Below are 12,581 nucleotides of genomic sequence, written 5' to 3'. Positions count from 1 at the left end.
TTAATGAGCTAATTAGCTTAGTAGTAATTCATTTAAAATGCATGTATATATTAATAAAATAATAAATGTATGTTTTTAAGTGTCTGTAGTTATGATTTAATAATTAAAATCATTAATAATAATTATGATTTAATGATAATGGAAGTAACTGCAAACTTTCAAAGACAAGTACAAGGGGGTGTGATGGCTATTTTTCCCTTCCCATATAAATCTATGTATTGACAGCAATGACAAACTAAATAAAAAGAGTTAAAAATAACAAAAGTTTAAGAAATCCATTGTAGAGTTTGGAGAAAAAAATAAAGGGTTGAGAAAAGAAAGAACAAAAAGGGTATAGAGTCTATTACATCAGGGCACTAATTTACTTCAGGGGCAACAGGGTGGATTCTTTTGACTAAAAGGGCAGCAGGGTGCTGCTCCCTGTTTACCCTGTCTAGAATAAGCTCGGCAATGGACAAAGATAGTTTTTTTTTTAATCTTAATACATTCAGAATCATTCAAAACTAACAGAAATTATTTAATTGTTTTTCTAACATTGCTAATTATCAAGCTTTTTTTAATCAAAAAATGCTTCGTTTTCATCTGAAACGGGTAGTCACGTGATTATTCACGAACTGACGTCCACCGTCAATCACTTGTTTGCAATGCGTTGAAAGCGTTCCAGCTTTCTGTCTACATGCACGATGAAGAGCATTTCTCCCGATCAGGCATCGATGATCGCCTCGAGCGAATATTATTTTCCTCCGATCCGAATGTTAATAGTGATTGGCGTGACGATTATAGTTTTTTTTCTTTTCCCTTATGTTTCTTTATGTACTCATAATTTTGTTAATTTGTGGTCCTGTTTACGTTATCTTGTCAAACAGTTGTGATTTTATCAATCAAAAAAGTCAGTGATGTGACCAGACTTTTTGTGAAAAATCTTTCAGTATCTGTAATTACTAAAGAATGGGGCTGCTATGGATTAGGGTCCTGTTTTGTGAATATGTGAAAATAAGATTCGAGGGAGGTAAAAACCATGTATTTTAAAGAGTTAGGTTTTAAAATTAAGAATCAATGACGTCATCAGGACTGGATTACGGAGTCACGCGGGACGAGGTCTTGGGCTAATAAGTAAAGTGGGGCCCGATTTATCATAAAAAGCAAAATCTTCTCAAACTTTAAAAAAACATTTAGTTAAATACCGTAGTAATCAAAGTAAAATCAGCTAAACACTTAACAATTCATGCATGCGCAGCATATATAATTGAGCAATAAAATAAAAATGTTAAATAAAAATGTTAAAAGAAAAAAGTAATAAAAATGAGTTATACACATACAATCTTTAAATGCTAAATAAAATAAAACAAATGGTTCAAAAACAAATAAAAAGATAATTTATAAATAGAATAACGCTAAAATTTGAAATAAGCCTAAGTATTAAATTAATAAAAATTCCAAAAAGCAATAAAAAAAGGTGATAATATAAAAACTTCATTTGTTTAATAAAATATGAAGATGGAAAATGTCGACATGTAGCGAGCGTTTAAAAACAGGCACCCATTCTCAAGAGTTTTTAAATAAAAATTACAGAAATCTTTGAATAAGAGATTTTTATAATAGCGTTCAAAAATGTTTCAATCAGCTTAAAATGCTGAGGAGTTATAACGAAATTAGCATTAAGATATTCAATCTTTCGCCTGGTTTTCTTCTACCTAAACTATTTAGATCATATTGTTTAGATTGTTCGGATTATATTTTTTAGATTAGCTTCCTCGTAGTTTTAGGATCCAAAACCATTAGAGAAAAAAAAAAAACATATTTATACAGAGAAAGTACATTTTTGTGTCTGATTCTGTAACTTATCGTCTGATCAAAGTAAGTAGCATTTTTAAGACTAGGCACTCGAACCATTAAGTCTTAATATGTGAAAATCCGATCATTAAATCAATAGTTATTTAAGGGGAACCCTTTTTTTGCGCTCTGTAAACATTAGAAATTTTCCCAAACTAATTCAATAATTTAGTTTAAACCATCCAACAATTTTTGACAGAAAATTTACATTACAAACTTTAAAACGCAAAATATTAAAATATGCTTCAATTTAAGTTAAGTTTAAATTAAGTATAATAAAAGAGCAAAAACAAATACTTGGTTTTATTCTAAGGTTTTATAACTTTTTAAAGCTTTCTAATGATTTTTTTTACTGTTATATCTTTTTTAAAAAAAGTTAGTTATACCATTAAAAACACCTTTTAGGTTTATTTCTTAATTTACTATAAATATTTTTAATAAATTGCTGGAAATGAAGAAGCAATATTTCTTGTAGACTTTATAGAATATTGTTATCATCCTCAACCATAATAAATCAATTGACAATTTTACCTGGTTAAGAAGCAAAAAATTCCAAAATATTTAGTCTAAACAGCTTTTTTAAAAAAAACTTTTTTAGTAACTAAAATACTTAATAACTTAAAAGAAATTGCAGTTATAATAATTGACTTATTAAAAATATTAAATTACAATGAATTTCTTGCCTTATGATGAAGATATAATTTTCAATGTTAATAATTACTTTCGAAACTAAATCAACTTTGTTACATTTCAAAAAACTAACTAGATATTCTTGGCGGATTCTTTTATTGTTGACCTTAGTTTTTCTGCGCCACAAGCATATTTCCTATCCATATTGAGAACATCAATCATTTTAAGTGTAACTTTTCTCCAAATTCCTACCGGAAAATGCTTCAAACCGCAATTCAGATGTAAGTAACAAAAAATTATTTTAGCAAATGATGATTCAGTTACATTAATGACTCTGATTCATCGATTCAAAAACTGATGACTACGTTGTTAAGATCGATCTTTTCCACTCAAACAAGAATTGATAAAATATTTCTATACTAAATCAATTATTGTCCCCTTGTCTTTTTTCGAATAAAAAAAAAATATTAAAATCTAAAACTTGAATGTTTTTATCATAAAATACCTCATCAAGGAGGAAAGTTTTTAAAAAAAATCAAATTTATCTCATTTATTCTCATTTGTTTTTTTATTAAATACTTTTTTCCCTTTTCGCCTTTCATGTTGACCCCAAAGCAGTATTCTTCAATAATCTGGAGCTGGGAAACATCTTTTCAAAAACGGTTTGTATTTTTCGAATTCCCGAGGAAAAAAAACTTTTCTACAAAAATTTTGTCGAGATTTTCCAATGCAAAACGAGATTTAAAATTACATTCACATGATTGAATACCATACATCGCGACTCGTAATAAAGAGATTTAAAATCGCGTTTCGTATTCAAGCGACTTTAAAATCAAACCGTATTTGCGTGATTTAAAAATCACACATTGAGATTCATATTCAATAAATATAAATAAATGAAAAAATTTCGCACCGATATTTTTATTGAAACGTTGATAACATTCTGTGATATGATAACATTCATTTATTGAGTTAAAAAGCATTGAATTTAACTAAATATACAAAACAATAATTCTTAATTCTGTTAAAAATACAATACAGGGTTTTATAAATAAATGAAACCTATAAAGTCATACAATATGACAATCTTTAAAAACATTACCATATCTTATCGCGTTTCTTTAAAAAAATAACAAATAAATAAATATTAGAGGAAAATTTCTATCGCAAATAGTTAATTCAGTTTCAGGGCACTGAATTCAACTAAATATACCCTTCAATAATTTACAAATAAATGAAACTTATAAATTCAGAAACACGTTAGATAAATAAATTACACGTAATAATCCCTGATTTAAATATTGGTTTAAGAGGGCAGGCAAAAAAAAAATTTAAAATTGTCATTTTCTTATGCTTGGTCAAGCGATAAATCCGATTTTCGTCGTTCGTAATGATGTAGAAACCTATATAGCAATATCTAATTGGTTAATAATGTTATGAAATAAAGAAAGCAAAAAAAAAAAAAAAAAAAAAAAAAAAACGAAATAATACTTGAAATTAATATTTCTTTTAATTTATTTAATACGAGGTATTCTTTTTTAAAATTCTATATTCTTTCGTTTGATTTATCATTAATTTCTTGTTTGTTGTTTATCATTAATTTCCTGTTTCATTAATTTCTTGCCTGTAGATTGAGATTTAAAATCATCCATACTAAATTATACAGTTCATTTTTCATTTTTTTTATAATTAAGTTTTTTTTTTCCTTTTAAGACAAAGCATACAAAATTATCTGCTTTAAAAAATAAATAAATAAAATAAAATCTTGCATCATTATTTTTATTAAAACATTGATTATAAAACTTGGATTGATTGAAACATTGATTATTAAAACTCTTTTTTCTTCTTTGGATGTATGTTTCCTACATACACTTTTTTCTTGCTCAAATTTCAGGTATTTTTTCAACTGGTTAAAGTGTTTTTGCACATAACATTCTTCGGTTTTTATTTTCAGCTGTACACTCATCCCTGTGTTAGTCAATATAGAGTTTTATAAAAATTAAAACATTTACAAAAAAAAAAAAAACATTTTTTTCAAACAAATTCTACCAAAGTGAATTGGCAACGAAAGGGTTTAAATTATTTACAGGATTGCAGAAAGTTTTTTAATTGAGATTTCGTATTTGAAGAAAGTTGTTCATTTTATCTAAGTCAGGCAAGATCATAATTGCGACAATTGATAGAATGCCCCCGCAACGTAAAAATTTCTTTTTATTTATCCGTTCATAATTTTTCAACTTCGTGATTGAATAGCCGCGATGATCGATTTTACTTACCATATCACATTATCCGGTGATCTACATCCGTGTTAGTGAAGTGTAAATAATACTTCTTTGTTAAATATTACTACTCTTTTATAGATTTATTTACATTTGTTTTTGTATAATCAGTACATTTTTTTCAAAACCAGGATCTTATTTTAACTCAAAAACAGGACCCTAGTTGAGAACTATAATTTTAGATTCACACAATCATGAGGATTTTCCTCAAATTTACAAAAATCTGGACTCCGACAGACCCCAATTTAAACCAGATTTAATGTTTTACTATCAATAATAACAAACATTAATAGGTAAAATAATCAGTTTATCGATCGCAAAAGCTTTTTTTTTTTTTTTAATTAACTGTTTACAAAGCAGCGATGATATATTCTGAATCGTTAGCCGATTTAATCGATTTATACATCTATCAGATTTATTTGAATCTCTGTAGCAGAATGGCGGTGACACGACGACATTGTCGCAGAACGTTACAGAGTTCTTGCAGAAAGAATTTTTCATTTCTGCAGAAATTTACGCATAAAATTTGAATCGCACATTTAATAATCACTTATTGTGGCGTTCAATTTACGCCGATAGTATCGTAAATCCATAGAGTGGTTAGATTATGTTTTTGGCAGTTGTTGATTTTCAGGTGGTTTTTAATTATCCCGATATATTTCAGACGATATGGGAAATTCGAATCGTGCATTCGAGTATTTACTTTTTAAGGCAACGCATCAATCATTTTTTCGGCAATTATTGCTTTTGACTTCCATATACTAGTTTTTAAAATCCGATATTATTTATTACAACAATCAAACCTTGAAACGAAACACGAGTAACCCCTTTTGAAGAGTCCAATTCGAGTGACTTCATCTTCAATTTGTTTTTCGGTAAAATTATTTTTTTTAATGTGATGATTTTCAAAATACGATATTGGAAAGAATTAGTGCGGTTTTCTCCCTAACAAAGTGAGATATCGCCCATTATATTAGAATAAAAATATATTCATGAAAATAATGATGTTTGTTTCTTTTTTCTTTTTTGAAAACACAGTATTTTTTGTTAATTTAAATCTGCAACATACATCTTTGTTATTATTGAAACTATCTTACAGTCTTACAGAAGGATATGAATGCTAAAGAGTTTTGTCGCAGAAAGCTTGAAAACATTCTGCCAAAGAGATCCCTTGATAACTTATCTACCTATTCCATTCGAAGTACGATACTTTCTTTTTTTAAAATTTGAACGATTTGTGCAAAGCAGCATAAAATTCTATATCGATAGCTGATTTAATTGATTTATATTTCTTCTCAAGCTTTTCACCCGAATTCCATTCAAACTACGATAACATTTCTTTTTTAAAAAAATAAACTATTTACACAAAGTAGCATAGAATTTTACACAAAGCAGCATAGAATTCTAAATCGATAGCTGATTTAATTGATCTATATGTCTTTATTAGTTACGATACCACTATTTTTTCTGCACAGATAGCATAAAGCACTTCCTTTTGGAAACCATCATGGTCAAACTTTACTGGTAATAATAAAATGATAAATGAGATAACAAAAATAACAACTTTCTTTTGTCAAATCAAAGCAAGCAGCAACTAACAAAACGTTTATCTAACACTCACAAAAATGATTATTTTTATGTCGTCATGCAGTTAAAAGAGTGTTCGTTTTTATTTTTAAAAACCTCATATGAAATAGATTATGATTGCATATTACTAAAATTAAGAAAAACAAACAAATCTCAATTAAAATAAACACTTATGAATCGACTTGAATAGAGGTATTCGGATTAGAAAAATTTCTGATAGACCAAGTTCAACAATAATTTTAAAGTTGAAAGAAAAAAGGATTAGTTAAAAATTAAATTTATAAAAATGACGAAGAGAAAAAGTTTTAAAATCATTCTTTTTCTTCAGTTAACAAAACGAAAAAATTTTAAATAATAAGAAAGTGAATGTAGGTGTATTCATAAAATAAGAACACGGAGGTGTTTATAACTAAAGTTCAATCAACGATTAAGGTCATTAAAAATTCCTATGTGTTAATCTCCTTTTCAGTTATTACCTTAATTAAAATAACATCGGGTAGATTTGTTAGATAACACTGGAGAATTGTTTTCCAGTTGCATGAGATATTTTAACAGATTTTAGATACTTTTGTATCGCTGATTTCAAATCTGCAATCGGTTTTTCTTTTCAAGCTACAGTTTTCTTTTTTTTAAAATGACATTTTTAGTCCATTTTTTGTCGTAATGTTCAATTTTTTTAAACATGTTGTATATAACAAGGGGTGACATATATATTGCAACTAACTGTTAGGGGAGTTAAGGCGCATTATCATGAATCAGGATTAAAATTGCATAGGATTCATGCCCCGAAATATCGTCGTAAGTGGCTAGGGTAAGGTGACCAAACGTCCTGAGATCTTAAGCACAGAGTCGTGATGGCTCAGGGGTTCGCCTTGCAATGAGGTGAACCTGGTCGATACGAATTCCGCACCCGGCTCGCGTCAACCACATTGCTGACGTAAAATATCCTCAGTGGTGGACAGATCATGGGGTTAGGGCCCCCTTGTCGTCAGGCTAACCGTGGGAGATATTCGTGGTTTTCCTCACTATCTAAAGCAAATGTGGGTTAGTTCCATCCAAAGTCCTCCATGAGGGCAAAATTCTCCCAATACTTGATCCAGGAGTTCCCTTGTCTTCTGGATAGGGTTCAAAATTCCATATCCAGGAAGAGTCCGTGTTTTCTTTCGTTTTCCCGTAATTATTGCATTTTAAACTGTGGACAATATATCTGATATGATTAGAGCAAAAATGTAAAATTCTCCTTTTCCTAAGAGGTTGGTGGAAGGGGGGAAATTGTAAGCAATTGACTTTTAAAATTTATTTGTCGAATCAACAATTTGTAAATGTGGACTTACAGCACAAAGCCCTTCAATTAGTTTATAAATTGATACAAAATCCAGGAAACAAATGAAAATAGAAAAATACTTTCACGTCCAGACTTAACATTTCTGCAAGATAACTCAACAAATATTTTATGTTTGGGTGCTATTGCCTGGATAATGTTCTTCTTTATTGTCTTTCCTGATAGTAAAATTATAGGAATATATATTTATTTTAATGTTTGAAAATTCTGCTATAGCAAAGTACTTTAAATACTGTGCAAAGAAGCAGCAGATGTGGAAAACCGCACAATTTACAATTTTCCGCCGAACATGCTCATAATATTTTTTTTCCCTACAAAATGTCTTTATTTAATAGATTAACTTGTCTTTAAGGGTTTACCCCATGCAACTAAACCTTTTTTTTTTTTTTTAAAATTCTAAAATGCTTTTAGGAACTTTCCTGGAAGACTATCCTAGGTAATTTAGTTAAAACCTTATTGTAATATTTAATAAATTGTAATTAAAAAAGGAACAAAATTAAAAAAGTTTCTCTTAACCACATTTTAAAAGAGAAAAAATTACCACATAATAATAGATATTAGGCAAATGTCTTCATGGTGAACTCAGTAATTTATTCATTTTTCATTCGATTTACTTAAATTTTTAGTAACATTCAAGAACGAAGCATTTGTTAAATGTTCTGTTAAACAAACAAATAACTACCTCTTTAAATTATTGCCTATGTATTAAATTTTTTTAAAACAAATTTTGTAGTTCAATAAAAAATAATAATAGCACACATAATTTTAACATATTTTGCTACCAAATTAAGATATCCACATTTTACGAAGATCTCTGGTTACCATTTCATCAATAGCATTAACATGGGCACCAGAAGGCAAAAGGAAAAGAGGAAGAACAATGTAAACATAGGAAAATAATGAAAAACCAGGTGGGATAGGTAAGCATGATTTATGGCAAAATAAATGCCACTGGGCATGCAAGAGGTAACATAGATAAGTATTAATTTTCATATGTATTTAGAAACTTACTTATTCAGGAAAACTAAAGCATACGTATTTATTTAGGAAAAAAAGGACAATATAAATCTCATTTAAAAATAGATTATAATAGATTATCATAACTAAATAAATAAATCATAACTAAATAAAACTAAAATAAATAACATGAAAATAGTTATTTGAAAATGTGAAAAAACATTTGACTTTCTTATATTTGTCTCAATTTAAACTATTCTTTTAGTCATTTGAGTTTCCTCCTATAAGAAATCTTTCAAATCAAACACAATTAATATTTGCCAGATATTAAAGTATACAACAGATCTTTTAAGTTAAAATAGTCTATCACTGATTAATTAAAAACAATTATGCGGTATATTTGGTTAACTTTTACACAATGAAACAAATTCAGTGTTCCCCTTAGTGGTTAGAAGGGTTCACAGAAGTAAATGCACCCTCTTTGCTCCTTCTGTAAAAATGTTATCCCCTTGTATTCAGAAAAAAGGAGTTTTTTTATTTTAAAAAAAGTGATTGCAGTTGCGGAAACCAGGAACTTCAAATTGCAAATTATTTTTAGGCTAAGTTAATAATTATTATTTCTCATATTTATTTGAGTATTCCTTAGCTAAATATTTTAAAAATATTTAGCAAGATCAGTGCCCTTTAAAACTGAAGGTGACCTTGTTTTTAAAAAAGCACCCTTTTTTAATTTTTGAGAGATTTCAGCAAATTAAGAATACCAAAAGTTTGGGAAATCTTATAAAGTACAATTACCAACTAAGTGAAGCATACAGTAAAACAAATCATTGCACAAAAAATGTAAACATACAAATACTCCCAATAAAACTTGAAAATGTTTAATTTTGAAAATTTAAAAACAATTTCAAATGAAACTATAATTTTTAACCCAGTGGTGGTTTAGCAAATGTGCAAAATTGGGAGAAAGTTTCTCCTCATTACACTATTTTCCTTTCTAATAACATGGAAAACCTGGTTTTGCTATGTAGAAAAGACTGTGGGTTAAAATACGACCTGCAAAACTGTCAGTAGGTTATAAAAAAGTCGTTAACTTCGAAGAAAAAAGTTTTTTGTCATTTAGATATTAATTTAAGAAATTACATTTTATGTTTATATAGAGCAGTTGCTTTGTGACAAAATATATAAATAAATGTTTTCAGTTTTTTTTTAATACTTAAGATATTATAAAGATGTTAGAAAAGCTGCAATAAAAAATTCATTATTTATAGTGCATTACTTCATAACTTATACTCTTTCGGAACAAGTCCACTATAATTTAAAACTTATTAAAAAAAAATTTTTTTACTAAATTTTAACAGTTAATTACTCATTAAATTAGGAATCATCTTTCATAACAACTATTAAAGAATCAGTTCTTTATGATTACATAGTGATCAGTGTAAATGGCGACATTTAAATAAAGGTTTACATAACATTTATATATTATGAAGAGTCTTTTTGACCTGAAGGTATATCTATCCTCCTCAATAATTAAAAATTTAAAAAAGTCTTCCTTAATATTTGAGAAAAAAAAATTAAACTTTCATGAATCATTATCAATTTAAAATTAGTTAAGAGAAAAAAAATAATCAATTATTTTGCAGATGAAAGATTTTTTTTTTTATTTCGAGAAATTTTGAAAAATATTGTTGATGTATTTCAAATTCAACCCCCTCAAAAATTGGAACACCAGAGACAAAATTTAACACCTAGTTAAATTATTTAGAGATAACAACACAAAAATATTTATATCTGTTTTATAACCATCATAATAAAGTTCTTAAATAATTCTGATAATATGAAGAGCAACAAAAATTCAAAAATTCTTTTAAAATAAAGAACATTTAACACAGATTTTCAAAAAATACAATCAAAATTGATTTTTAAAAAAAACTATTGAGTTAGATTTTAATTAAAATCAGTTAAATTCTTAAATAGTTAATAAGAATTCTGTAAACAGGCATATTAAAGGAAAAAATTTTCCTGTTTAATGTTTCTCTCAGAATTTAAATTAAACACTTAAATTAAAATGTTTCATTTCTAACATTAGTTCTTTTAAATGTAAAACAAATAATAATTTAAAAAGTGAATTCCATTAAAATAATTATTAATGAATTGATTTTTAATAGGTGATTTGAGAAACAACAAAATTTATAATTTAAGAGTATTTCAATCGAATAGTACATCAAAAAAATTGCACGAATGATTATATTTTTGAAAATTTTAACTTACAAGATACTGGCTAATAAAATAAGTACAAAAATATTAAACCTCATTTCATTAGGTCATAACTCTACGAAGTAAACTAATAATTTAAAACGTGAATTCCATTCAAATAATTGTAAAATATGCATTGATTTAAGAAACTACACAAAATTAAAAGATACGACTTTATTCAAAAGAGTATTTCAAGTGAGAATTGCACCAAAAATCAGCACGTGATTCATAGATTATATTTTTGAAAGTTTTTAATCTGCAAGATATATAGGTTCAGAAATATTAAAACCTATTTAATTTGGTAAATCATAATCAAATTATGTATAATCAAATTTGAAGGATTTATGAGTGATAACATTTACTACAGTTTACGTTTGAAAGATAAAAATACTATTAAACAGATAAAAGCGTTCATTCATAATAATCAACTTACCATTCAAAACAACAATAATACAAAGCACGTTGTTGACGATTCTGTTCTATAAACTATCAACAAATATTCCAGATATTATATATTGCACAGATCGTTGTAATCCTTGAGTGAATATTTTTAAATATTTATATGAAGTTGTCTTCAGTAAACTCCGTAGAATGTTTTGAACTGAAATATCACAAGAGAAATAGAGAGTGCAACGTGAACAGATTAGTCGTGATCACGAACCTGTTTTGATTCCGGGTGAAATTTAGCAATCCCTCAGGCAAATCCATTCTTTAATTTTTAATCTATCGTATTGCCATCTACTGGGGATAAAAATTACTACCTATTACATTGCGTTTTGTTTATTAAAGTTTACTTACTTATGCTATTGGAATAACGATGTGTAGCATGGTTTTTCATACCAAGAATTAATACTTACGTTGCAAGTCGTTTTAAAGGGTACACAGAACAGAGTAACATTTTTGGAAAAACAAATGGTTTGGTAATTGGCTAACCTATGAAGAGGTGCCCATCACCCAAGCCTTATGGGAACACCCCCATAAATTCCCCCCTCCCCATTCCAGCAAACACAAATATGGGTCATTCTCACAAAGAGGTGATTTTTTAAGACCCTTAGTAATAAATATTAGAAAATACAGCAGATTTCTTATTATTTTTCTTCACCATTTTTTGTAAAGTTCTAACTAACAAATCGTATGCATTTCTGCTAAAAGTATTTAATATTTCATTCTTATTTTTTAATGCACATAACTTCAAAATCCCCTCCGTGGACGTCCCTACGTCTGTGACACAAAATAATTTTTAATGGCTGTTAAACAATTTAAATGTTATTTTTATAGTTTTACCTAGTTAAATGTTTATAGTAACTTTTTATTTAATATTTTTAAAAAAAATAATTTATTTTTATAAAAAAAATGACTAGTAAACTTTGTCCATCAAAAATGAAATCTCCCACCGTGGACAATTAATATAGTTCGGTAAATATGCAATAAAGGCCAGCATGTGCGAAATCCCTATAAGACAGCTGCTGGGAAAGGTAACCATTCCATTTTCTAATGTTAACTATCTGTAGTTTTTGTTCTCTTTGGTGTCAGTTTTGGATTGTTGTGTTCAACTGGGGTTTGGCAAAGTTCTCACCGTATACTCCGTGGACATCATAAAGAAGGTAAGAGAAAATTATTTTATTTTTGATAGATGAATTTTAGATTGCAAAAATAATATATTTAATAAAAAGAACTGCCCCATTTTTGTAACTTTA

The 12,581-nt window shown here is 27.7% G+C and overlaps 1 protein-coding gene across 2 annotated transcripts in view; it reads right to left on the bottom strand.

Moving 5' to 3' along the window:
* Positions 1-11,803, bottom strand: part of LOC107456878 (tyrosine-protein phosphatase 10D) — a 94,370-nt gene extending 82,567 nt beyond the window's left edge. Inside the window, exon 1 of one of the 2 annotated variants that reach the window (XR_011638411.2) lies at positions 11,318-11,794. The gene's annotated coding sequence lies outside the window, so the exon portion shown is untranslated. Of the gene's footprint in view, positions 1-11,317 lie in introns of both variants that reach the window. The other variant, XM_016074848.5, reaches the window with a different exon arrangement.
* Positions 11,804-12,581: the final 778 nt, after the last annotated feature.

This window comes from Parasteatoda tepidariorum, chromosome 12, assembly GCF_982258835.1.
Source record: "Parasteatoda tepidariorum strain Cologne lab strain chromosome 12, Ptep-v5.0, whole genome shotgun sequence".
Classification (NCBI taxonomy): Eukaryota; Metazoa; Arthropoda; class Arachnida; order Araneae; family Theridiidae; genus Parasteatoda; species Parasteatoda tepidariorum.
Note: the sequence above shows the minus strand (reverse complement) of the source record. Positions and strands in the feature narration are given on the sequence as shown.